At 37.3% G+C, this 24,505-nt stretch overlaps 1 protein-coding gene across 10 annotated transcripts in view; it reads left to right on the top strand.

The window, feature by feature from the left end:
* The window catches only part of Teh1 (tipE homolog 1 phospholipid transfer protein), a 69,602-nt gene that overhangs the window by 5,635 nt on the left and 39,462 nt on the right, over positions 1-24,505 (top strand). The gene's annotated exons all lie outside the window — the stretch shown is intronic.

The following is a 24,505-nucleotide window of genomic DNA, read 5'->3' on the forward strand; positions in this document are numbered from 1 at the left end:
AATACTTAGAATCAGTAGTTCGTTTGTCGCGACACGACCACGTCCTTGGGAACTTCGAGAGCACCCCGAGTTGAGAGAAACTGCCCAGGACCGGAATCGTGACTGAAAGTTTACGCGAGCCGGATTTCCCGGTCCGATCCGGCCGGCAACAGACTGTCGTTCGGAGATTCGAGGATGCTTCTTTATTCATCAGCTCGGGCTTTAAGGAACTCGTTTCTTCGGGCGAATTTACAGTGATCGAACGGTCTGCCTGTCAGCCCTTGCCCGGCGTATTAGTACGGACCGTTCGGCCTGCGAAACTGCTATCGAGCTTTACGCCGGTGCTTAAGGTTCCCAGGATTGCAAGGGTGCAACAGGCGCACCTTCTTCTTTCTCAATAATGCAAACATGGGGCTTCTTAGTAGTCAAATGGAGGTTTCGAAGGCGATCGCGGCCTAGATTGAGCTTTTATTTAGGAAGAGCACATCTTTGGCGCATCCCGCACCCTTGTATTCCTGGAAGAACTAGTCTACCAGTGACGCACCCAAGCACTAATTGTGCTGAAGAGTTAGCTAGTGAAATAATCAAAATAGTGAACTTTGAGCGCGGATATCTCGGAAACTATGCGAAATAGCGGAAAACTGAATAGAATCGATCTTATGGCGCATTTTATCACCTTTAATTTTGTATAGAATGGTCTTATCGCTGGGACGCATAGTTTCCGAGATATAAGTGGAAAACCGAAAAGGGGACTTTTAGTATGTTCACCTCGTTACTAGTCCAAACAAAGTCCCAAAGTTAAAAATTGTGTTCCTTCCATTTCCCTCTACGCCCCCCTTATACAGCATTCATTGACTGGACTAAAACCATAAGCAAGTAGTTGTTAATGGTTGAACCGAAATCAAAACTCTATTCTGCTGTTACAAAAATTTAAACAATAAAACTAATGCAGTCGCATAATGTAAATATCATTTTGTTTGTGTCTTCTGAGAAATTATTTAGGGTGTAGAAGTTCTAAATGTTGGAGCTGTGACAAACTATAGTGTAAGGGATTCTAAAGAAAACCGTGAGGCATTCTGGGTCACTTGTGTGACATGAGCTAATGACAAAATCATACCACAGGACTATAGTCGCATACGAATGATTAGTGGCATCATCGTGAAACTTGACCCGATGATAGACAAGATTATCGATTGCACGTTCCAATCGAAGAAACTACTGCAGCGTTACCAACACGACAGAAAAAAAAATGTCGTTCCACGAACTTTTTATCGACGTCTCGTCCATAATTGCAACTAACCGCACACGTAGCTAACAATTTTGTTGTCGATGCAACTTCCAATCTAGGGGAAACAAAAGAAAACGATTGTATCGTTTATCGATTTACCGCTCGCGAGTTTCGCTAAACACGAGAATCGCGTAGTGAAAAACGGAGGAGCATCGAAATTCCGCTAAAACGGTAAAAATCAACACGCAGCGCGCAGTGAAGTACTTGGCCAGAAAAGTCAAAAGTCAATCTCAGAATTTAATTCCACTGATTTTCTTCTCTCCGGAACGTTTTTTGATTTACTATATGTTTATTCAATAACACGAAGTGTACCCTCGAAAATGGCAAAAAGTAATAGAACAGAATGAAAAATATGTTGTTGACTAAATCTATGAATAAACATCTGAATTTTAGCTTTCAATTTTAATTTAGAAACGCTACGCGAACTTTCGTTCCAACCTAATACTTTCCTGTTAAGGAGTCGAGGCTAAACTTTACTTTACCGGACTTAAGAGTCACATCATCCGCATACCCGAAAGTCACATCAATCGCGGGAACACTGTATTCATTATTTTCTTACGCAATGACATAATTTTAGGGGGCTGCGTGAGAAAAAAAATTGCAAAATAATTACAGTAGGTATAGCAAAAAGGTCCATGAAATTAAAAAATCACAACGGAATAATTCTAGGTCGGAAGAAATGTTTCATTTCCGAATTAAAATAGCTCCCCAATTCAAGCAGCCTAATACCCTAATTTCCAGTAGTGGGGATGAAGGAGTCACATCATCCGCATACCCGAAAGTCACATCAATCGCGGGAACACTGTATTCATTATTTTCTTACGCAATGACATAATTTTAGGGGGCTGCGTGAGAAAAAAAATTGCAAAATAATTACAGTAGGTATAGCAAAAAGGTCCATGAAATTAAAAAATCACAACGGAATAATTCTAGGTCGGAAGAAATGTTTCATTTCCGAATTAAAATAGCTCCCCAATTCAAGCAGCCTAATACCCTAATTTCCAGTAGTGGGGATGAAGGAGTCACATCATCCGCATACCCGAAAGTCACATCAATCGCGGGAACACTGTATTTCGCCAAGGGTAAATATAACTGCACGCGGTTAACGTTAGAATCGCTGTAGCCAGTGTGAAGGTTAATTTTCCGAGTTGAAACAGCTCCGTGTGCAAAGTGTTAAATAATAATGAACCCAACACGTAGCTGTAGCAGAGTAAAACGATAAAAATAGGTGGTTAAGAGTAGCGTGGAAGTTCGCGAGCTCTCTAAAAAAAGGTGGTTCGATGCTTGTGATTCATTTGCTTTGAAGGTTCGAACGTGTCGATTGAAAATGTAACAAGCTACGTTGAAAAGGGAATTACCAATTAATTAAGGTTATTAGTCCGCACGAGACGAACACTTGAAATAAAAAATGAAGTGGTCGTTTGCGAGCTTGGGGAAAGAAGAAAATACGATTCGGCTTGGCACGTGTTCCGATGCACAGAAGGTCGCAAGAAGCTAGTGCTTTTACTCGATGAATGAAACTTTAATCTTTGTGGAAATACGGTCAAACTTCAAGTAGCAAGGCAAAGTGGATTCATTCCTGCTTTGGTTAAGCAGCCGAGCGCTTTAATAATTACAGGCCGCGTCATATTGGCGCGCTTTTAATTATTTCGTATGTACCTTTCATCTTCGCACTAATTGTACGAAAACAGCGGCTCCGGCTTCAGAAATTTCACACGATCAGTTCATTCGTATGTAATGTTCTCCTCTGTCCGGAATCTCTGCGTAGGTACACCTTAAAACTAGATTTATTATCGATTATGTAGAGACGTTGTTATTCGTTATTAGATCTTTATACATTCATGGCGTATAAAAATGTGCAAAGAAGGCTGGGGAATATAAAGCTCGATAGAATTTTTGTACAATTTTTATTTGCTTTGGATCTACACAGGCTATTCCCATTAAAAATAAGATTTTATTTCATTCCACTTTCTTCAAATTATTCATTATTTATAAATACAAGATAACTTACTGACACTTATATTTTTATACGGTGACTCCCACTACTATTCAGGCACTATTAAAAAGACGATAACTTTTTTAATATTGGGCTGTACAATTTTAACTTTTTCTAAAAGTTGGAACAATTGCCTTGCTACATAACGTGGAAAAAAATTTTGGGCAAAATTAAAAGTTGTCAGAATTGTAATGAAAATACTGAAAGCTGTACATTGCAACTTTTTTTATGTGGGCCTATATCGAAAATTAAGAGAATACGCGCAGTAACGCGTGTTTAGAGTAAAGGTGCATAAATGTTAATTAAAATGAAAGAGGGGAAGAGTAAAAATAGATTTCTCGACAAAAACGAGTTCAAAGTTAAACCAATAAATAGCTTTGTTAGAAAACCGAATGTGGAATTGACACAAAAAGTGTAATAAAAATAACAATTGCAATTAAAATCACTATAAAAATTTAAATTAGGACGAAATTTTACGAGTTCATATTTCAAGAAATTCAATTGGATCAGTGTTGACATTTAATTTATAATTAACAGTAAATTAATTTATACTTATTTCTGCTGTTGGGCGAAATTGATCTGAACAGTGTAGGTGGGTTTTTAAGCTTTTTAAGCTGTGCTTCCTGGCTCACATAAATTGCAAACATCAATTTACTCTTGTCAGCAGAAGCCTCTGGAAACTTCGAAATGTCAGTACGGGGAAAAGAAGCAGCAGGAATTTGCCATCATTCTTCATTATCGAGTCGAACAGCTGCAACAGTACAGTGAGAGCTGGTAAAGTGTGTTGGATGTCGTCCAACAGATTAGCAACGACTTCCTCATTAGTATAATACACGAAGATATCGGACAAACAGGTTCTGCAACGGCGTATCAGCGCCATGGGCGATTAATCTTCGCCTAATATATCGATTCTCCGCGACGACGCACGGACTAATTATCATCGGCCTATTAGTTCATCGTTGCCTCGAAACTTCCGCTTTGTCGCTGTCGGGGAGCGATGTAATTTTTTCAATTAATCAAAATAACGCACGCGACACGCTCCTCTTCCGTGTGCCGAGCGGAACTGCCGACGAGGCGATTTTTCATCGAAGAAAAGCGCATCGGTCGGTTTCTGCACGAGCTAATACCGGCGTCAAGACAGCTCTAAACGAGCGCTTCAACGTTTCAACGTTCCTAAGAGGTCACGCATGCTTTCAACACTGACACGCCGATGCGAACTTAATTTTACTAACTGCTTTCATGCGGCTGTTTACTTTTTATCTAGGGTAACTGTACCAATTACTGCGGTATCTTGCTTCAATTATTTTCCTATTCATAATTTGTCTGGAGAGAATAATATGCGCAAGCTTTTTCTGAATACAACAAAAATTTGGGGTGTACCCAAAGCTTATCCTTGATTAGAGAAGAAAGTCCCTAAATTCTTGGCGACAAAGTTTTGACACTTCTTACTAAATATTTTCGAAAATATTGATTTTAGAGAAAAATGTCTCAAACAAAAAATGAAGCTCATAAAAAACTCTACAAAGAAGGTTATATAGTTTTATTACGTAAACCTATTATTTTGGCTGTCAAAGCCTCGTTTGCCACCCAGTCTCCTTCAAAGTTTCGACGGTTCTTATTATAATTTCGAAAATATTGATTTTAGAGAAAAAAGTTTCAAACAAAAAATGAAGCTCATAAAAAGCTCTACAAAAAAGGTTATATAGTTTTATTACGTAACCCTATTATTTTGGCTGTCAAAGCCTCGTTTGCCACCCAGTCTCCTTCAAAGTTTCGACATTTCTTATAATAATTTCGAAAATATAGATTTTGAAGAAAAAAGTTTGAAACATGAAATGAAGCTGATGAAAAGCTCTACAAAAAAGGTTATATACATTTGTTACGTAAACCTATTATTTTGGCTGTCAAAGCCTCGTTTGCCACCCAGTCTCCTTCAAAGTTTCGACGGTTCTTATTATAATTTCGAAAATATTGATTTTAGAGAAAAAAGTTTCAAACAAGAAATGAAGCTCATAAAAAGCTCTACAAAAAAGGTTATATACTTTTATTACGTAAACCTATTATTTTGGCTGTCAAAGCCTCGTTTGCCCCCCAGCCCCCTTCAAAGTTTTAACATATCTTACTAAATATTTTCGAAAATATTGATTTCAGAGGAAAAAGTTTTAAACAAAAAATGAAGCTCATAAAAAACTCTACAAAAAAAGTTATATACTTTTATTACGCAAACCTATTATTTTGGCTGTTATAACCCAAAATAACTTGTCTAATATTTATGTTGAAAAATGCATTTGGTAGGAATTGTGAAAGACAATAGAAAAAATTGATTTTTACGACTTTTTTAACTGGTCCAATAACGAAAATTCAAGAGACGTGTTTGGTCAACTTGTACAAATTATATACGCTCCGAAAATTTCATTGAAATTGGTTAATTGGTTTAAGAGTTATAATCGATCAAAAATGGTAAAACTTGCCACTTTATGGTACACTATAAATTACCACTTTTGATTGTCTACAACTCGTAAACCAATTAACCAATTTCAATGAAATCTTCGGAGCGTGTATAATTTCTACAAGTTGACCACAAACACATCTTTTATATTTGATTCATATTTAAATAGAATACATTTAATATGTACAATAAATAAAAAACCGAGAACGTTCGAAGTTACTAACGAAGGCGTAACCTTCAACACTGGGTGGCTTCATTAACGGTTATAACTATCGGTTCGTTAGGCAATTTTCTGAGTTAATTCGATTACTATTCGCATCATGATTTCCATATTTATGAGCGAATAATTAATAATCCAGCCGCGAAATTGATTCGAACGTTGCTCAGCGGGAAACTAGTAAAGAAATTCTTTCGGCTTAGCATATGAATGAATTCGATTCGTGTAGCCACGCTAATTATTTCGCACTGATTTATTCGCATAATCGGCCAAACGAAGTCGCGCAATCGGTGCAAATTCAATTTCCTTTTCAGGGGCGGAGTTGTTATCCGATTTTCTTGGATTGCGCCGATGGAAAAAACATATTTTCCAGGATTTTATTAAGACCGTTCCTGACGGCGAGCACCATTTGGCCTATATTCCCACGAAAACAATGCCTTTCACGAGAGATTGTAAGAAAACGAGCTTCCCTACTATCTCTTCGTTTTTAGAATGTCTCGTATTGCATTCATTTCGCGGCGCTTCGTTAGAGGAAAATGAAAAATACTCATTAAAGACAATGGAATACTTCCGCCGACTGATACGTGTTTACGAAATCGAATTCGATTATTAGTTTCGCAGTATTATAGTTGAGGAAACAAACAACGTTCAATTTTAATTGGCTTCTTCAACATAAAAACCGATCAGTTGCAAAAAAACTAGGTGCTATTTACGCAAAATAAACTATTTTGTTATGTAACATATATGGAGTATTCAAGTAATTATCATTTACAGATTAAAATCGATCAGACGGTATAAATATTGAAATTATGATGTATTTGGTATGCAATCCAGTAGATTTGTACCCGGGGAACCTGCAGACCAAAGTTTCGTTCCTGTAGGATCAACGGTTCAGAAGTTATGCTTGCTTAAAGTTGAGCATTTTTCAGTGTTTTTGAGAGGTAAGGGCGCCGCCATATTGGTTTTTATTGTCGCTCTATATTATCAGCATTAACACGTGCCCGTGCTGCCATCTAGCGGTTCTGTAAGCGGCGTGCGATCGTCAGTACAAACCAATATGGTGACTCCCTTACCTGTCAAAAACACTGCAGATTGCTCAACTTTAAACAAGCATAACTCCTGAACCATTCATCCTACAGGATCGAAACTTCGATCTTCAGGTTCCCCGGGTACAAATCTATTGGATTTCATACCAAATACATCGTAATTTATAGGAGAAAGGCAGAAATTTTGTGTCCAGTAAAGTAAAAAGCAAGTTATGTAACATGAGGAATTCATGTAATTATAATTTACAGATTAAAATCAATCAAACTGTACAAATATTGAATTTCTCTTTTATCTCGACCATTGGAGATTCATCTATACGTAGAATGGGAAGTAGTATGAGCATCCGCAGTCTACTATTGACGCGCGATCGATAGTTTACAGTGTGTCCTTGATAGTCTACCTCGCAGATTTGATTGACTATTTGAAACTTTAACGAAATTGCAACTCTGACGTACATATGGATGTGATTCCCGACGAATGTCAACTCGATTCTGCTCGGCCGATGATGGTTATTAATTAGGATGTAGCTTAATGTAAAAGTATGCAATTTAACGAAATGGGTATGAAACGTGGCTGAGATTTTTCGAAAGAGATTTTCTGATATAAATGGATACAAAATTTGTTTCAATTTAATTACGTGGACATTTTATGAACCATGCCGGACATCGATAGATAAGAGGAAGAGAAAATATTTCCGATAATCGATCCAATTAAATAACAGAAAAAGGTTGTGAAAAGAGACATCAAATATTTAATTAGCTTCGATGGACCTCGGTAATTGTACATGAACACTGTCATAAGAACGTACGAATTAATTATACTCCATTGTTACGCCTATTATGTCGATTTCATTTGATCTTTTCAATAATTCAATTTCGCGATAATTAATTTTCTTTTAATTATCGTATCGCTTAATTTATTAACCCAGTGATTTTTTAATTACAATGTTCTTAGAAATACGCTTATTTTTTACTTCATACTTCCCGAACTACAGGCCAATTCTGACGCACACTTACATTTTTCAGTTCTAACACCAATTTCTCTATTTCAAATTCAATTCCAACATCAATTTTTCAATTCCAACTTCAATTTTTCAATTTCAACTACAATTTTTCAGTTTCAACATCAATTTCTCAATTTTAACTTCAATTTTCCAATTTCAACATCAATTGCAACGTCACTTTTTCAGTTGAACATCAATTTCTCAATTTCAAATTCAATTTCAAAATTAATTTTTCAGTTTCAATATCAATTTCTCAATTTTAATTCAATTTCAGCTTCAAGTTTTAAAATTCCACTTCACTTTTCCATTTCCACTTCCATTTTTCAGTTTTAACACCAATTTCTCAATTTCAACTTCAATACAAACATCAATTTTTCAATTTCAACTTCAATTTTTCAATTGCAACTTCAATTTTTCAGTTTCAACATCAATTTCTCAATTTCTCAATTTCAACTTCAATTGTTCAAGATCAACTTCTATTTTCCAATTTCAACACTTCAATTTCAACATCACTTTTTCAGTTTCCACTCCCATTTTCCAGTTTCAACATCAATTTCAACATCAGTTTTTTATATTCCACTCCGTTTGGAGCTCATTCTGGCATCACTGGCGGATGTCTCGGAAAGTATGCGAGATAGCGAAAACCTGAATTGAATAAATCTTGTGGCACATTTTATCAGCTTTAATTTTGTATAGAATGGTCTCATCCCTAGGACGCATATTTCCGAGATATAAGCGGAAAACTGAAAAGGGGGGTACCTCCTACGTGCATTTGAAGATGAATTTGAGAAATTGATGTTGAAACTGAAAAATTGAAGTTGAAATTGAGAAATTGATGTTGAAACTCAAAAATTGAAGTAGTAATTGAAAACTTGAAGTTGAAATTGGAAAAATTTATATTGACAATGAAAAATTCAAGTTGAAATTGAAAAATTAAAGTTGAAATTGAAATTAAGGTTAAGATTTAAGAGAAAATCGAAAAATTGAGGTTGAAATTGAAGAACTTGAAGTTGAAATTGGAAAAATTGATATTGACAATGAAAAATTGAAGTTGAAATTGAAAACTTGAAGTTGAAATTGGAAAAATTGATATTGACAATGAAAAATTGAAATTGAAGTTGAAATTGAAGAGAAAATCGAAAAATTGAGATTGAAATTGGAAAATTGAAGTTGAACTTGAAAAATTGAAGTTGAAATTGAAAAATTAATGTTGAAACTGAAAAATTTATCTTGAAATTGAAAAATTGATGTTGGTATTGAAGTTGAAATTGAGATATTGATGTTGAAAACTGAAAAATGGAAGTGGAAATTGAAAAAGTGAAGTGGAATTTGAAAAATTGATGTTGAAATTGAAAAATTGATGTTGAAATTGAGAAATTGATGTTGAAAACTGAAAAATGGAAGTGGAAATTGAGAAAAGTGAAGCAGAAAGTGAAGTGGAATTGAAAGATTGATGTTAAAATTTAAGTTGAAATCAAGAAATTGATGCTGAAACTGAAAAATGGGAGTAGAAACTGAAAAAGTGAAGCTGAAATTAAAGTTGAAATTGAAAAATTGATGGTGAAACTGCAATATTGAAGTTGAAATCGAAAAATTGATGAAATTGAAAAATTTGTACGTTACTGACGTTAAAATCGTCGCGCATGCGCGAAAGAACCCGTGATCTCTTGTCTTGCGGTTGTTTCGAACATTTTGTCGTAACTATGTTTGTCGAGCTGGTCGAAATTGGTGGTAGCATCGACACGGACCGGTGCTTGTCTCGATCTGGCCGTGTTCGAGTAAGATTGCGAAAATTCCGCTTCGTCAGCTGCTAGATAAGGGGATCAGTCTGCAACAGGACAATGCTTGACCGCATATTGTACCTCGAACGTCTCGCAAAATCACGAAATTGGTCTGGCGACGTCTAAATCACCGCCACTTGTTTCGGTCTCTGTGTCTCGACCTGTCATCAGCAATTCACCAACCTGGGGCAACTCCACTAAAGAGTCTAGCATAGAATTCAAACAGAAATGTTTAAACCATCCTAATTAGGACAGCTGTATAATGGAGGAAGCAAATTTTTTCGGCTGTTTGGACGTGTTGACCAGAGAACAAGTTCACTGCGACCACATTCCGAGATATGATATTTCTTTGGTTGGTGAGACCGAAGGATTAACCATTATTCCAGACGGCTTTCTGATAGCCGAGTTAGAGCGAATGCTCTCGACCTCAGCGTTTTTTTTCCGCTCCGTGCCGAAGTACCCGAAGAATGGAAAGGAAGTGCACGCGGTCGTAGGTATTTAAGAGTAGTGAAGTGGCGAGCTACGATAGCGAGGGCAAAGCACAATTTCTAACACGAGGCGCAGACCGCTCAAACGAATCGTTCCGCCGCCTCAGTAGAAAGTTTTTTAAGTGGAGATTTCTCTTGTAGCTGTGCGCGCCATTTCGATTGATTTTTCGAAAGTTCGCCCTTAACTCTTGTGATTCTTTTCTCGTCGGTGAGAACTGCTTTGCTGTACTTTTATTTCAGGCTACGTACACCTAAGAATGGTAACAGTCGGGCAATACTTGAGAATTTAGTTCACGTATTTGCTATTTAAAATTTCAACTGTTTCTCCGGAACATTTCCATGCAAAAACCAACGACGTTTACATTCTATTAGACTGCGTAATCAGTTCGTTCGCGTCGAACCTGTCACGTGCAGCACGTGTCTCTTAATTCGAAAACGAGTAGGGGTAATTTAACATTAAACATACCACGTATCACGAGGGTACGTACTTCCGTAAATAATGAGAATTTTGAAAAATACTTTAGATAAAAGTTGTAGGTCTCATCGAAATACACATTTCATGTTGTATTGATTTTTGGCATAGAGACAATGGTTTTTGAGAATAACGATATTAAAGCCTCGTTTGCCCCCAGCCCAGTTCAAAGTTTTGACAGTTCTTACTAAATATTATCGAAAATATTGATTTCAGAGGAAAAAGTTTCAAACAAGAAATGAAGCTGATAAAAAGCTCTACAAAAAAGGTTATATACATTTTTTACGTAAACCTATTATTTTGGCTGTCAAAGCTTCGTTTGCCCCCCAGCCCCCTTCAAAGTTTTGACAGTTCTTACTAAATATTTTCGATAATATTGATTTTAGAGAAAAAAGTTTCAAACAAAAAATGAAGCTCATAAGAAGCTCTACTAAAAAGGTTGGATACATGTTTTACTTAAACCTATTATTTTGGCTGTTATGACCCAAAATAACTCGGCGGAGGGTCAAATTAACTCTGTTAACCATATTAAGACAGGAAATAAATCTCTATTTCACTAGTCAATAAGTTTATTTAATTTGGAATTGTAATGTTGAGTAAAATTCTTTTTGAAAAATTTCTAAATGTTGTTCTGCAACAAGACCATCTGACTAGGGAGACTCGCAGTAAAAATGTAGGGCAAATTTTTGTTCTACTTTTCGATTCTCCGGAATGGAAATACCTTGAAAGGTTAAAGGTTACGTAGATCTTCTAACGACCATAGAGTAGGAATATATTTGAGAAATTTTTTCTCGTATAATCTCTTGTTCAGTAATTTCTACTGCTACTTCGTTTTTTTTGTTTTGTATTTTAATTTTTATTTGATTCTTCATTTTCGGAGAAGAATGAATTTGCCCTAGTTGCGGCGGAACACCCTATATTCATCGTATTTCCATATTATTACGAACAAAACGGAAATGGTACCACGGATATACAACCCTGTACATTAAAACCGCGTTACAACAATGTTTGTGATACCAGGGCATGTAAGAAAAATGCGCTGACAGTATAAACGGCCATTTCGCTTCGAAGAACCATAAAGTGACATCATAAAAACGTCCAGGCGCCATTCAAGTTCCCTACAAACATGTCCACGACATATTTAATGATATCACCTTAGACGGTATATTTTCACTTTACTAGATAAACTGAAATTTCCAGAACGTTACTACCGAAGGCGTAAAAAGAAAACAAATTAGCAACGGTGGGCGTGTAGCTTCAGCCGCGCAATGAACATAACCATTCTCATAATCGAATTAGTAAGACTTCTGCAGGCTATCGTGCCTCTTTTCGCTTCGTGCCAAAGTGCCCGCGGAATAAAAACAAAGCCGGCACCTGCAGCACACCGTGGCACTTGCCAGCGACAAACTGTCGAAAGTGCGCGCGAAAGAAATGTTACTTCCTCCTTTGAAATTATTTAACGAAAAAATTCGTTAGAGACTAGTGCCATTTCAATTTCAACTCTTCAAGTTCAATCTAAACTCTTCAATTTCAATCTCAACTCATCAATTTCCATTTCAGTTCATCAATTTCAACTTCAGTTCATCAATTTCCATTTCAACTTCAACTCTTCAATTTCAACCCTTCAACACCAATTTCTATTTCAACTCGTCAATTTCCATTTCAACTTCGACTTCAACTTCACTTTCAACCTTTCAACATCAATTTCTATTTCAACTGTTCAATTTCCATTTTAACTTCAACTCCTCCATTTCAACTCTTCAACATCAATTTCAAGTGTTCATTTACAACTTCAATTTGAACTTGAATTTTTCCATTTACAACTTCAATCTGAACTTGAATTTTTCCATTTACAACTTCAATCTGAACTTGAATTTTTCCATTTCAACTACGATTTGAACTCGTCAAATTCAATTTAAATTTAAATTTTAACTTCAATTTTACTCTTCAATTACAACTTCAATTTGAACTACAATTTCAACTTGAATTTTTCCATTTCAACCTCAATTTAAATTTCAACTTCAACCCTTCAATTTCAATTTGAATTTCAATGTTAATTTCAATTACAACTTCAATTTCAACTACCATTTTTCATTTCAACTTCAATTTCAACTCTTTTATTTTTTCAACTTGAATGTTAACTTTAATTTCAACTCTTCAGTTTCGACTAAAATTTCAACTTCAATTTTTCAATTTCAACTTCAATGTTTCCATTTCAACTTCAATATCAATTTTAACCCTTTAATTTCAACGTCAATTTTCATTTGAAAAAGCGCGTAATATCGCTCAATTGTTGAGCAAAAACGGCTCGGCTCGGAACGCGTTAACGATGACATGATCGGGTAGGAATGAACGTTAAAAATTGAATCGAGAAAAGAGAAAACGAGCACATACCGGCTGCCGTGCGGAATAACTGTCGCTTGTTCATTCAAAGACTGCAGACACTCGCCAGGCACGCGTGTTTCGTTTTTATACGAGACGGCCACTTTGGCAGCGAGTGCAAGAGAAACGAGGGTAGGGAGTGTATAGTGTACTCCCATCGAGCAGAGGTTTTCTCGTTAATGTCGACTATCAAAAGGCCGTAGAAGAAATTGTCTCTTTGCTTTCTTTCGTTAACAGAAAGCGCTCGTGAATTATAATGGCAGGCTCCGCCTGGCCCATGCCAGAAATCCCCGGCACAAAGGGACAATGGAATTTTTTACGCTCGCCGAGATTCCCTGATATTGTATCGCGATATTTAATCTCGCGATATCCCTCGGAAAGAGGAGGAATGTTACCGATTAACCTGTTGCTTTTATGCGTTTCCTTCTTTTTTTTCGCCTAAAATATGCTGCTGCCGTCTTTTAGTAGCTTTGTAACGAACAGACGCGATAAAACCGTTTCCGAATTCCGCGAGAATGTACTATTGTGCTGGTCGGCTTTAGTAAATCCAATCTGAGGCTAGATTAGCCGATTTCGGCTCGGGCTAGGATCTACGACGTATATCTGAGGATAGGTTAGCCGCTTTCAGCTAGGGCCAGGATCTACGACGTATATCTGAGGACAGGTTAGCCGCTTTCAGCTAGGGGCCAGGATGTACGACGTATATCTGAGGCTAGATTAGCCGCTTTCAGCTAGGGGCCAGGATCTACGACGTATATCTGAGGCTAGATTAGCCGCTTTCAGCTAGGGGCCAGGATCTATGACGTATATCTGAGGCTAGATTAGCCGCTTTCAGCTAGGGGCCAGGATCTATGACGTATATCTGAGGCTAGGTTAGCCGATTTCGGCTCGGGCCAGGATCTACGACGTATATCTGAGGCTAGATTAGCCGATTTCGGCACGGGCCAGGATCTACGACGTATATCTGAGGCTAGATTAGCCGCTTTCAGCTAGGGGCCAGGATCTATGACGTATATCTGAGGCTAGATTAGCCGCTTTCAGCTAGGGGCCAGGATCTACGACGTATATCTGAGGCTAGATTAGCCGCTTTCAGCTAGGGGCCAGGATCTATGACGTATATCTGAGGCTAGGTTAGCCGATTTCGGCTCGGGCCAAGTTCTACGACGTATATCTGAGGCTAGATTAGCCGATTTCGGCACGGGCCAGGATCTACGACGTATATCTGAGGCTAGATTAGCCGCTTTCAGCTAGGGACCAGGATCTATGACGTATATCTGAGGCTAGATTAGCCGCTTTCAGCTAGGGGCCAGGATCTACGACGTATATCTGAGGCTAGATTAGCCGCTTTCAGCTAGGGGCCAGGATCTATGACGTATATCTGAGGCTAGGTTAGCCGATTTCGGCTCGGGCCAAGTTCTATGACGTATATCTGAGGCTAGGTTAGCCGATTTCGGCTCGGGCCAGGATCTACGACGTATATCTGAGGCTAGGTTAGCCGATTTCGGCTCGGGCCAGGATCTACGACGTATATCTGAGGCTAGGTTAGCCGATTTCGGCTCGGGCCAGGATCTACGACGTATATCTGAGGCTAGATTAGCCGCTTTCAGCTAGGGGCCAGGATCTATGACGTATATCTGAGGCTAGGTTAGCCGACTTCGGCTCGGGCCAGGATCTACGACGTATATCTGAGGATAGGTTAGACGCTTTCAGCTAGGGCCAGGATCTACGACGTATATCTGAGGCTAGATTAGCCGCTTTCAGCTAGGGGCCAGGATCTACGGCGTATATCTGAGGTTACGTTACACGATTTCTGCTCGGGCCAGGATCTACGACGTATATCTGAGGCTAGATTAGCCGCTTTCAGCTAGGGGCCAGGATCTATGACGTATATCTGAGGCTAGGTTAGCCGCTTTCAGCTAGGGGCCGGGATCTATGACGTATATCTGAGGCTAGGTTAGCCGATTTCGGCTCGGGCCAGGATCTACGACGTATATCTGAGGCTAGATTAGCTGAAATATACTGTCAAGGTCACCATTATGAACCTCACTTCCCTTTAAAGTTTTTGGCGACAGGCTAATACAATCATTATAGAGGGTGTCACAAAATGTTGTACTTCCTTAGAAGGAGTGTATCCAAAGGTCATTTGAAGCAACTTATCACCCCTTTCGAGGAAATACTACATTTTTGGTACACCCTGTATACAGACGCACGCAGGAAGGAGCTCGAAAAAAATTACGTGAACTTATATGCGCGCGCGCTCGTGGTTATTAAAATTAATAGCGAAAGAAGTGTTTGTGGAAACGCGTTTAGCCTGCGCAAATGAATCAGGAAGCTGCCTCTGTGTTTCGTCAGGTGGAACGGAGAAATCCGTCGCCATTCCAGGGAAACAGAGATACTACGTGCTTGCAGCCGCGTGTGAGAGCAAGATTTTGACCCATTTTCCTTTGTCCTCGCGCCTGTCTGCGTCGGGGATAAATATATTAAAGAGCAAAGATGCGGGAAAGATGTGAAACTCCCGCGTCAAAGATTCGATTTCCGAGTTTATTAAAAACTTTCCACCCCCACAATTAAAACATTCCGCGCGCGGCTCTCTCCGACACTCGTGGAAACTTTCGCAGAGTGCAACGAAGTTTCTCTGCTACTCCCGATCTAATATGATCTTCAACTTTAATCCTCGACTCTGACATTCGCCCACGAGAATGTGTAGTTGTAGGAATACTCGCAGTTTGTCGATAATTATAGTACGGATTTAATGTGTGAAAGAAAAATATATATAAAAAGAAATTTTTTAAAAACCATGCTTATATTAATATGCTCTAAAAAGGAGAAAATAATTTTTCTTGGCATTGGTCACTATAAATAAAAGCGCGGAGCCCTAAATTATATTGGCGTAATCTTTTCAACTTCCATTTTTCATTGTGAACGTCAATTTTTCAATATCAACATCATTTTTTTCAATTTTAGCTTCACCTTTCCAAAACCACGCTTATATTAAAATGCACAAAAAAGGAGAAAATGATTTTTTTAGTCACTAGTGACTATAAATAAAAGCGTGGAGCGCCCGTGAAGATTACATCAATGTAGTTTAGCGTTCCACGCTTTTATTTATAGTCTCACTAATGTCTAAAAAAATTATTTTCTCCGTTTTCTCCTTCGGTGCGAAATGAGTCAGCGGAGTGGGGATGAGTCGCAGTGGGGAGCGTTGGCTCGCGGAGTGGGGATCGCTGAACGCGATTATATGATAGTAGCAATATCTGGAATGGGATAGTGGAAGTGGAAAAGGAGGAGAAGGTGTGAGAGAGACGTTTGGCTATCTACTTAAAATCTTTTAAACTCGTATTATTCCCGACAAAAAATGACAATCAGCTAGCGAGAAACTTTCTCGACACAGAGTGTCATAATCGTTCTTCAATCGTTCAGCTCCGGGCGAATCGATTAAGCGAACAGCTGCTACATACAACAGCACGTGTTTACAAGAAGTGGCCTTGAAAGTTATGTTATGAAAAATTGTGTAGACATGAAAAAAGATCTGCTGTTCGAGGGTCCATCGGAACATGAATTCCGTGTTCAATATTCTTCCTGTTATTTGCATTCCATTTATTTGCCGTGGTCGCGCCTTGCTCTTTCCGCCGGAACGTTTTCGAGGTTCAGCGAAAAGATCTCGCAGCTTTAATTCGATCACGGCCAGGTCGGGTCACGAGCTTTCTTCAAGGAAGTCGAAGCGCACTCGGGAAACCACTTGCCACAGCCACACTCCGCGCCGTTTCTTTTTCACGTCGTCGTCGTCGTCGTCGTCGTCGTCGCGGAGAAACTGTTGCGTCCTCGACGACGAATGCGTCTACAATGTTGGAAACCCTCCTACGGCCTGATATGCCCGCGGCTCGCGAGCTCTATATCCGAGCAAAAATATTCCCAAGTCTGTAGCTGGGAAGTGGAAAGTAGCGGAGAGGAAAAAGGGCCAGGAAAAAGCGGACAGCCCCGGCCGGGCCGGAGTTTCGCAGCATCTGTCGCGATTCAGTAATCCCAAGTTGTGCCCGTGCCCGAAGGAAACCAAGCATGCTGTGTATATCGGATGAGTCGTGAGAGACGGAACAACTTAATACCCTTGTCCAGGTTGGAAATAATAAAATGTCAGACGCAGACATTTTATACAGCGACCGAGCCAAAAAGCGAACGGATTCTCTGCAGGACATGACGAATTCTCTGTCAAAATCAAAGAACTTTTATAAATAGAAATGAGACGGAGCGTCTGTTTGGTAGAAATTTTGCAATTGATTTTAAACTAACTTCCCGATGAGCTAGAGACTTGAAATTTTCAACATAGCTCAGAACTGGATGACGATGCAATATTTGTAAAAGTTTTTTTAAAAAAGCCTATGCGTTTAGGAGATATAAACTATTAGAAATTTAACCGTTACACCTCCCCGCGCGAGAATTTACTATATTGAATAATTGCATTTTCAAATTACATTTTAATCTTTAGTTTCTAATCTATCGATCGATATTCGGATGAGGGAATAGGTTCCCAGCGGAATAGGTTCGAATCGCGCTCCACAGTCAATTTATTTTCGAACTTAACGGACTGCGCGCGATAGAAATAAGCAATTTTGTTTGAAATTGCTGTACAATTGAAATTGAAGTTGAAATTGAAATTGAAGAATTCAAATTAACGAAATGAAATTGAAAAATTGAAGTTTAAATGAAAGAGTAGAAATTGAAATGGAAGGATAGAAATTGAAGTTGAAATGGAAGAATAGAAATTGAAGTTAAAATGGAAGAGTTGAAATTAAAGTTCAAAATGAAGTTTTGAAAGTGAACATAAAATCGAAAAATTTAGATTGAAATTGGACGATTTGAAGTTGAACTTGAAAAATTGAAGTTGAAATTGAGAAATTGATGTTCAAACTGAAAAATTCCAGTTGAAATTGAAAAATTGATATTCACAATGAAAAATTGAAGTTGAAATTGAAAAATTGATATTCACAATGAAAAATTGAAGTTGAAATTGAAAAATTGAAGTTGAAATTGAAAAATTGAAGTTGAAATTGAGAAATTGATGTTAAAACTAAAAAATGGAAGTGGACATTGAAAAAGTGAAGTGGAATTGAAAGATTGATGTTGAAATTAAAGTTGAAATTAAGAAATTGATGTTGAAACTGAAAAATGGGAGTGGAAACTGAAAAAGTGAAGTTCAAATTAAAGTGGAAATAGAAAAATTGAAGTTAAAAATGAAGTTGAAGAGTTGATATTAAAATTGTAGTTGAAATGGAAAATTTGATCTTGAAATTGAAATTGAAGAGTTTAAATTGACGAATTGAAATTGAGAAATTGAAATTGAAAAGTTAGAATTGAAATATTGACGTTGAAATTGAACAGTTGAAATTGACGAAATGAAATTGAAAAATTGAAGTTGAAATGGAAGAGTAGAAGTTGAAGTTGAAATGGAAGAGTTGAAATTAAAGTTGAAATGGAAAAATTGAAGTTGAAATTAACGAAATAAAATTGAAAGATTGAAGTTGAAATTAACGAAATAAAATTGAATAATTGAAGTTGAAATTAACGAAATAAAATTGAAAAATTGAAGTTGAAATGGAAGAGTAGAATTTGAAGTTAAAATGGAAGCTCACGTCAAGATCACTTTATACTTTATATAAATAAAACGTGCATTTGCGGAATGTATTAGGTTAGGTTCGCATAAATTGTTCGGCGTCCTATATAAATCTCCTCGAACAATGGAATCTGGAGAACAAGTAACCGCAATTAATTAGCACGGCATCCATTCAAGGTTCTACAATATTTCGTGCGTCGAGCATCGCGGAATCAAGATTTCAATTTCACTTACATAATATTATATGTATATCCAGGACAATGGATGATTGAAGCAGCGCACGGTTTCGGTTCGAATAATTCCAGCCCCGCGTGCAGTGTCACGGGTTTAATCATTTTCCCTTTTTTTTAATTCGAGGGGAAATTAGTTTCGTGATTACCCTCGAATTATTTAGCCGGCGCTCGATGAAAACTTCGATCGCGTCACTCGGGGGGACCGGCGCGGCGACCGTCCGTCGAAGGGAGACTTGGTGTATTACGTCTGTCGTAAAAACAAAACCGGAGAAATTCCGCCCGCGACTCGTGCAACGAAAGGATCTTACTTAAAGCTCTGACAGTTACGGCTCCTTGGAAATCCAGGACAGCAGGGTTCGATGCTGAGTCGCATTGCAGCATTGAATCCATTGGAAATTACGGCCGCACGTCTCGAGACAGTAAGGAATAACGTTGATAATTAGCGAAGACAATTCCCCGGGGCGACTGTTCCTTTGCGCTAATCGTGAGAGCTTTTTTAGCGGTGCAACTATCGAACCAAAGTGACTGGTTTGCAGTGTCTCAGAGAATGCAGATTCTTTCCATTCAGATTTCCAAAGCAGATTTTATTGAAATTATCAATCAAGACATTTTATTTACACTCAGTCGTGAGCGCAATTTTCCAATGCTGTAACTACCTTGCAACTACCTAATTGTACAAGATTTTAACGACAGTCGGTACACTTCTGTAGGAAATACCATGCTTGTACTAATGATTCTATTGTACTTGTGAATGATAAACACGCGTCCAATTAATCGAAGACGCGATCGATTAGAATAAGCGTGAAGTTTGCATAAATCCGAAGTTCCGAATTCGTTCGCTTGTCTTATAAATTGCGTTCGACTTCCTGCCTCGTCGGATTAATAAAGTTCTAACCGAATAAAGCCTCGGGAAATTTAGGCCAGCCATGGAACATGGTCTACGAGGAGTGGAGATTTCGTTCCTCTAGTCGCTACACGGGTTCTTGTGTAACGGAACTGAAAAGACTGTCAATAATTGCTCAAGAAATTGCTTAAAGTACGGGTTAAAATCCGCGTATTCGGGTTATGCACACGTTACCGCATCCACCGTTCGCTATTGTTCATTTTCCGAAGGTTTCTTCGTAGTTTACCTCCTTGAATACACGTAATCTATTAGCCAGGCTACATTGCGACGGCGACATTATATAATCAATCCGAAGAAAGCGCGTAAACTGAATTGAAAACGCTGCAACGGGAACAACGGAGAGAGCTTTGTAGATGGGAAGATTCGATGGCAATCTTCCTTTCTTCCGATCCAAGTTCGTCAGCGATACTATGATACTTCGCGGTATATTATATCCCTTTCCACTCGGAGCTATTTTAACTGGAAAATTAAATATTTCTCCGACCTAGAATCACCACATAATTATGAAGAAGTATTTTGCAAGATCCAAAACAAAGTGTGTGGAATGTTTACGTAACATACAAAATTTTGATTGACGTTTTAGGAAGATTTAAAAAATTCAAAAAATATATTTCGCGTTTTCTCAAATGTTTTCTACATTCTCAGTTAGTTTTCTACATTATTCTGACCGAGTAATGCTTCTCATTTATTTTTTCCGAGTAAAACAAAAATGAGTTGATAAGTTGAAAAGTTGAAGTTGAAATTGCAGTTCAAATTGAAGTCCTAAATGAAGAGTTGAAATTGAAGTTGAAGAGTTCAAATTGCAGTTGTAAATGAAGGGTTGAAATTGATGTTGAAATTGATGTTGAAATTGAAGTTGAAATTAAAGAGTTGAAATTGAAGTTAACGAGTTCAAATTGAAGTGGAAATTGAAGAGTTCAAATTGAAGTTGAAATGGAAAAAGTGAAGTTGAAATTGTATTTCAAATTGCAGTTGTAAATGAAGGGTTGACATTGATGTTGAAATTGAAGTTGAAATCAAAGAGTTGAAATTGAAGTTGCAGTTGAAATTAAAGAGTTGAAGTGGAAATGGAAAATTGCAGTTAAATTGAAGTTGGAATTGAAGATTTGAAATTGAAGTTGAAGTTGAAATTAAAGAGTTGAAATTGTAATTGAAGTTGAAATGAAAAATTGTAGTTAAAATTGAAATTCAAGTTGATATCGACGAGTTGAAGTTGAAAGTTCTGGTTTTCCGAGTAAAACAAATCAGATCGGGTGGAAAAAAAAGGGGATTGATCATGATTTATCGGCAGCACAGCTGCAGACAGGTTCAGCTGCAAATTGTACCCTCAGCGTCAGGCTTCATTAAATCTTCACGATAGAACGAATGCCCCAAATTGTTCTTGCCCGGTGCAATTGCGCTTTCATTCATGTAGTTTGCATGCACCGATGTAACGACATCCGAAACCGTTCCATTCAGAATCTGCCCGATGCAGATTGAAAATCGTTTCCGGGGGTTACGCCGCGCCGTGACTGTGTAAACGGGAATTCGATTCCTGTATCGCTGCCTGTGTAATCGCTAAATCGTTCTACAGGGTGTCTGTTTCTTCGCTTATCTAAACCATTGTCCAGATCGTGGAATGCCTATCACTATGCTTACGGGCGGGGCTTGAATGGAACTGTAAACTTTCCTGAATAAAAGTTATTTGGTGTAAACTTTAAACTTTCAAATTATTTCTTTTCTGTTTTAAGTTAACTTTGTACATTAAGATTGTGTCATAAATAAATGTTCAATTTCAACAGTTACTCCCTCTGTCCGATAATAATGGTAGCAGTTGATGAATTTAATTTGTTAATGAATGTAATTTGAATTGAATTTAAATTGTTCCCATAATAATACATATAAAGATCCGTAGTCTAATTAGTATCATTTATGAATTTGTCGGGTGAAATATAAAACAGTAAAAGATTCCAAAAGTTCAAGAGTATTATAATGTTTTGTGTTTAATGTAACAAAGCCATTAAGGGATGAAATCAATTTTTATTTTATTCCTGCTTCGCGCGCAATGGATAGAGAAGATTTTTATTTTGCATAAAGATCCGCAGTCCAATAAATTTGTAGATGAACCGTTTTCAAAGTGGCTTATTTACATAAATATATTTTTGAAAACATCGTTCGTATCGTTCAATATCGTTGAGCTGCAAAAGTTCGTCTAGAATCGCATAGTATATTACAAAAAGTATTACAAAGCCCAGAAATATTGGACGCTCAGAAATTATTTACAATGGCTACTGTCAATCTTGATCTCTGAAATGTAATAAAGATTATCGAGCAAACAGGCCTCGCGCGATGTCTACGGAAACGGTATTGGTTTGTTTCATCTTCGAATAGATCACGATCGAGGAACGATGGGGAACTAAACCCACTGGGGACGCGCACTGACGGGAACACTAAAAAATTCATATAGCAACTGAACTCTCGGTATCGTCGAAATCATTGATGTTTCCTATGGGACAGCGTTTCGAATTTCCTTAGGGTTTTATTTAATACTGTATTATCAAAGACCGTCGTGGCACTATACCGTTCGATTTCCTTTGATTCACGAACTTCGTAATATAATAAGGATTTATAGAATGAAATTCTATATAGAAATCTATAAAAAATAGAAGTTGAAATGGAAAAATTGAAGATGATATGGAAAAATTGAAGTCGAAAAGTTGAAGTTGAAATTTTAATTGAATCTGAAGAGTTGAAATTGAAGAGTTAAAATTGATATTCAAGTTGAAATGGAAAAATTGAAGTTGAAATGGAAAAATTGAAATTGAAATGGAAAAATGGAAGTCGAAATTAAAATTTTAATTGAAACTGACGAGTTGAAATTGAAATTGAACTTGAAATGAAAAATTGTAGTTGAAATTGAAGAGTTAAAATTAATATTCAAGTTGAAATGGAAAAATTGAAGTTGAAATGGAAAAATTGAAGCCGAAAAGTTGAAGTTGAAATTTTAATTGAAACTGAAGAGTTGAAATTGAAGAGTTAAAATTGATATTCAAGTTGAAATGGAAAAATTGAAGTTGAAATGGAAAAATTGAAATTGAAATGGAAAAATTGAAATTGAAATGGAAAAATGGAAGTTGAAATTAAAATTGAAACGGAAAAATTGAAGTTAAAAAGTTCAAGTTGAAATTTCAATTGAAACTGAAGAGTTGAAATTGAAATTGAACTTGAAATGAAAAATTGTAGTTGAAATTGTAGAGTCAAAATTGATATTCAAGTTGAAATGTGAAAATTGAAGTTGAAATGGAAAAATGGAAGTTGAAATTAAAATTGAAATGGAAAAATTGAAGTTTAAAAATTGAAGTTGAAATTTTAATTGAAACTGAAGAGTTGTAATTGAAATTGAACTTGAATTGAAAAATTGTAGTTGAAATTGAAGAGTCAAAATTGATATTCAAGTTGAAATGGAAAAATTATAGTTGAAATTGAAGTAGAGTAGAAATGTGTAAATTGGTTTAAATGGTCCATGTTGTCTAATACATAATCCATAAATCCAGCTTTAAAAATGAGAATGATAGGAAAAGTTATTTAATCGTAATAAAGGGGTTACTTAAGGATTTCTATTATGCTGTCTGGAACCGGTCGACGACTTACTTCGCGTACTTGTTTGTCGTTTCACTTCGAGACTTCGAGAACTATGAACAAAAGGAAATGAAGTTTCGCCTATGCCGCGGCCTCCGACGCATCGATTACACAGTAGCAGTTTACTCTCTACTCATCGGCGGGATAACTCGTGGGTATTAAACACGTGCAATGTAATCAATAAGGATAGTGACCTAGCCAGTGCACCAAAGCGATTGTCACGACCCATTCACTCGGTGCTGCATACATAAGAACTTCATTAACCGCGCGCAATCAACGCTTTAATACCAAGTTAATTAGTTCTTTTGATAATCTTGAAACATCCTTAATTAACTGAACCGAACTGAATTAGATACCTCGCTTATCGATGACGACACAATGGAAATGGGTTTCAGAGGAAATTTCAATGGTATCGACTGGGGGCACACATTCCTGTAATTAGTTTTCTCGCGAAGGACGAATTCGTGTTTTAGGAAATAATCGCAGAGATCGTTCGCTGTTATTATTGATGGTTTTAGGCCGACTTTCGTAAAGCTGTAAACCGAGTGGACGCCTGAAAGTCATACGAAGGTCAACATTGTTTTCTTAAATGGAATGATGTATTTCTTAATACGACAGAAAATCTACGGGAAATGATATATAGCATGTTGAAAAAAAATTTTTTCCGCGCGTGATACTGGAGAAACCACATTTTCTTGAAGTTCTACATGTTTACCGAATTTTCTCAACGTGAAAAAACGTTCGTACCACAATCTCCCTATTTTTCTCATATTCTCCAAAGTTTCAGCTTTAATTAAAAAAAAATTTCATCGCTCTACCTCATTTCTATCGGAAGTTCTTTGATTTTGAATCGAGTTTGGTCCAAATTCAGAGATGTCAGGCAGCCTAATTTCTGCGAAGCACTTCAAACACAGCTGCCATAGGTAAAAAATCGTCGCAGCGAGTTCATGGGACGCTCAATCGAATCGGCAGATTCTCTGCTTCAATCTGACGTTCGGATCATGGTAGTACGATCATTTCTCGCCGAGATATAGCGAGTT

Source organism: Lasioglossum baleicum, chromosome 17 (assembly GCF_051020765.1).
Source record: "Lasioglossum baleicum chromosome 17, iyLasBale1, whole genome shotgun sequence".
Lineage (NCBI taxonomy): Eukaryota > Metazoa > Arthropoda > Insecta > Hymenoptera > Halictidae > Lasioglossum > Lasioglossum baleicum.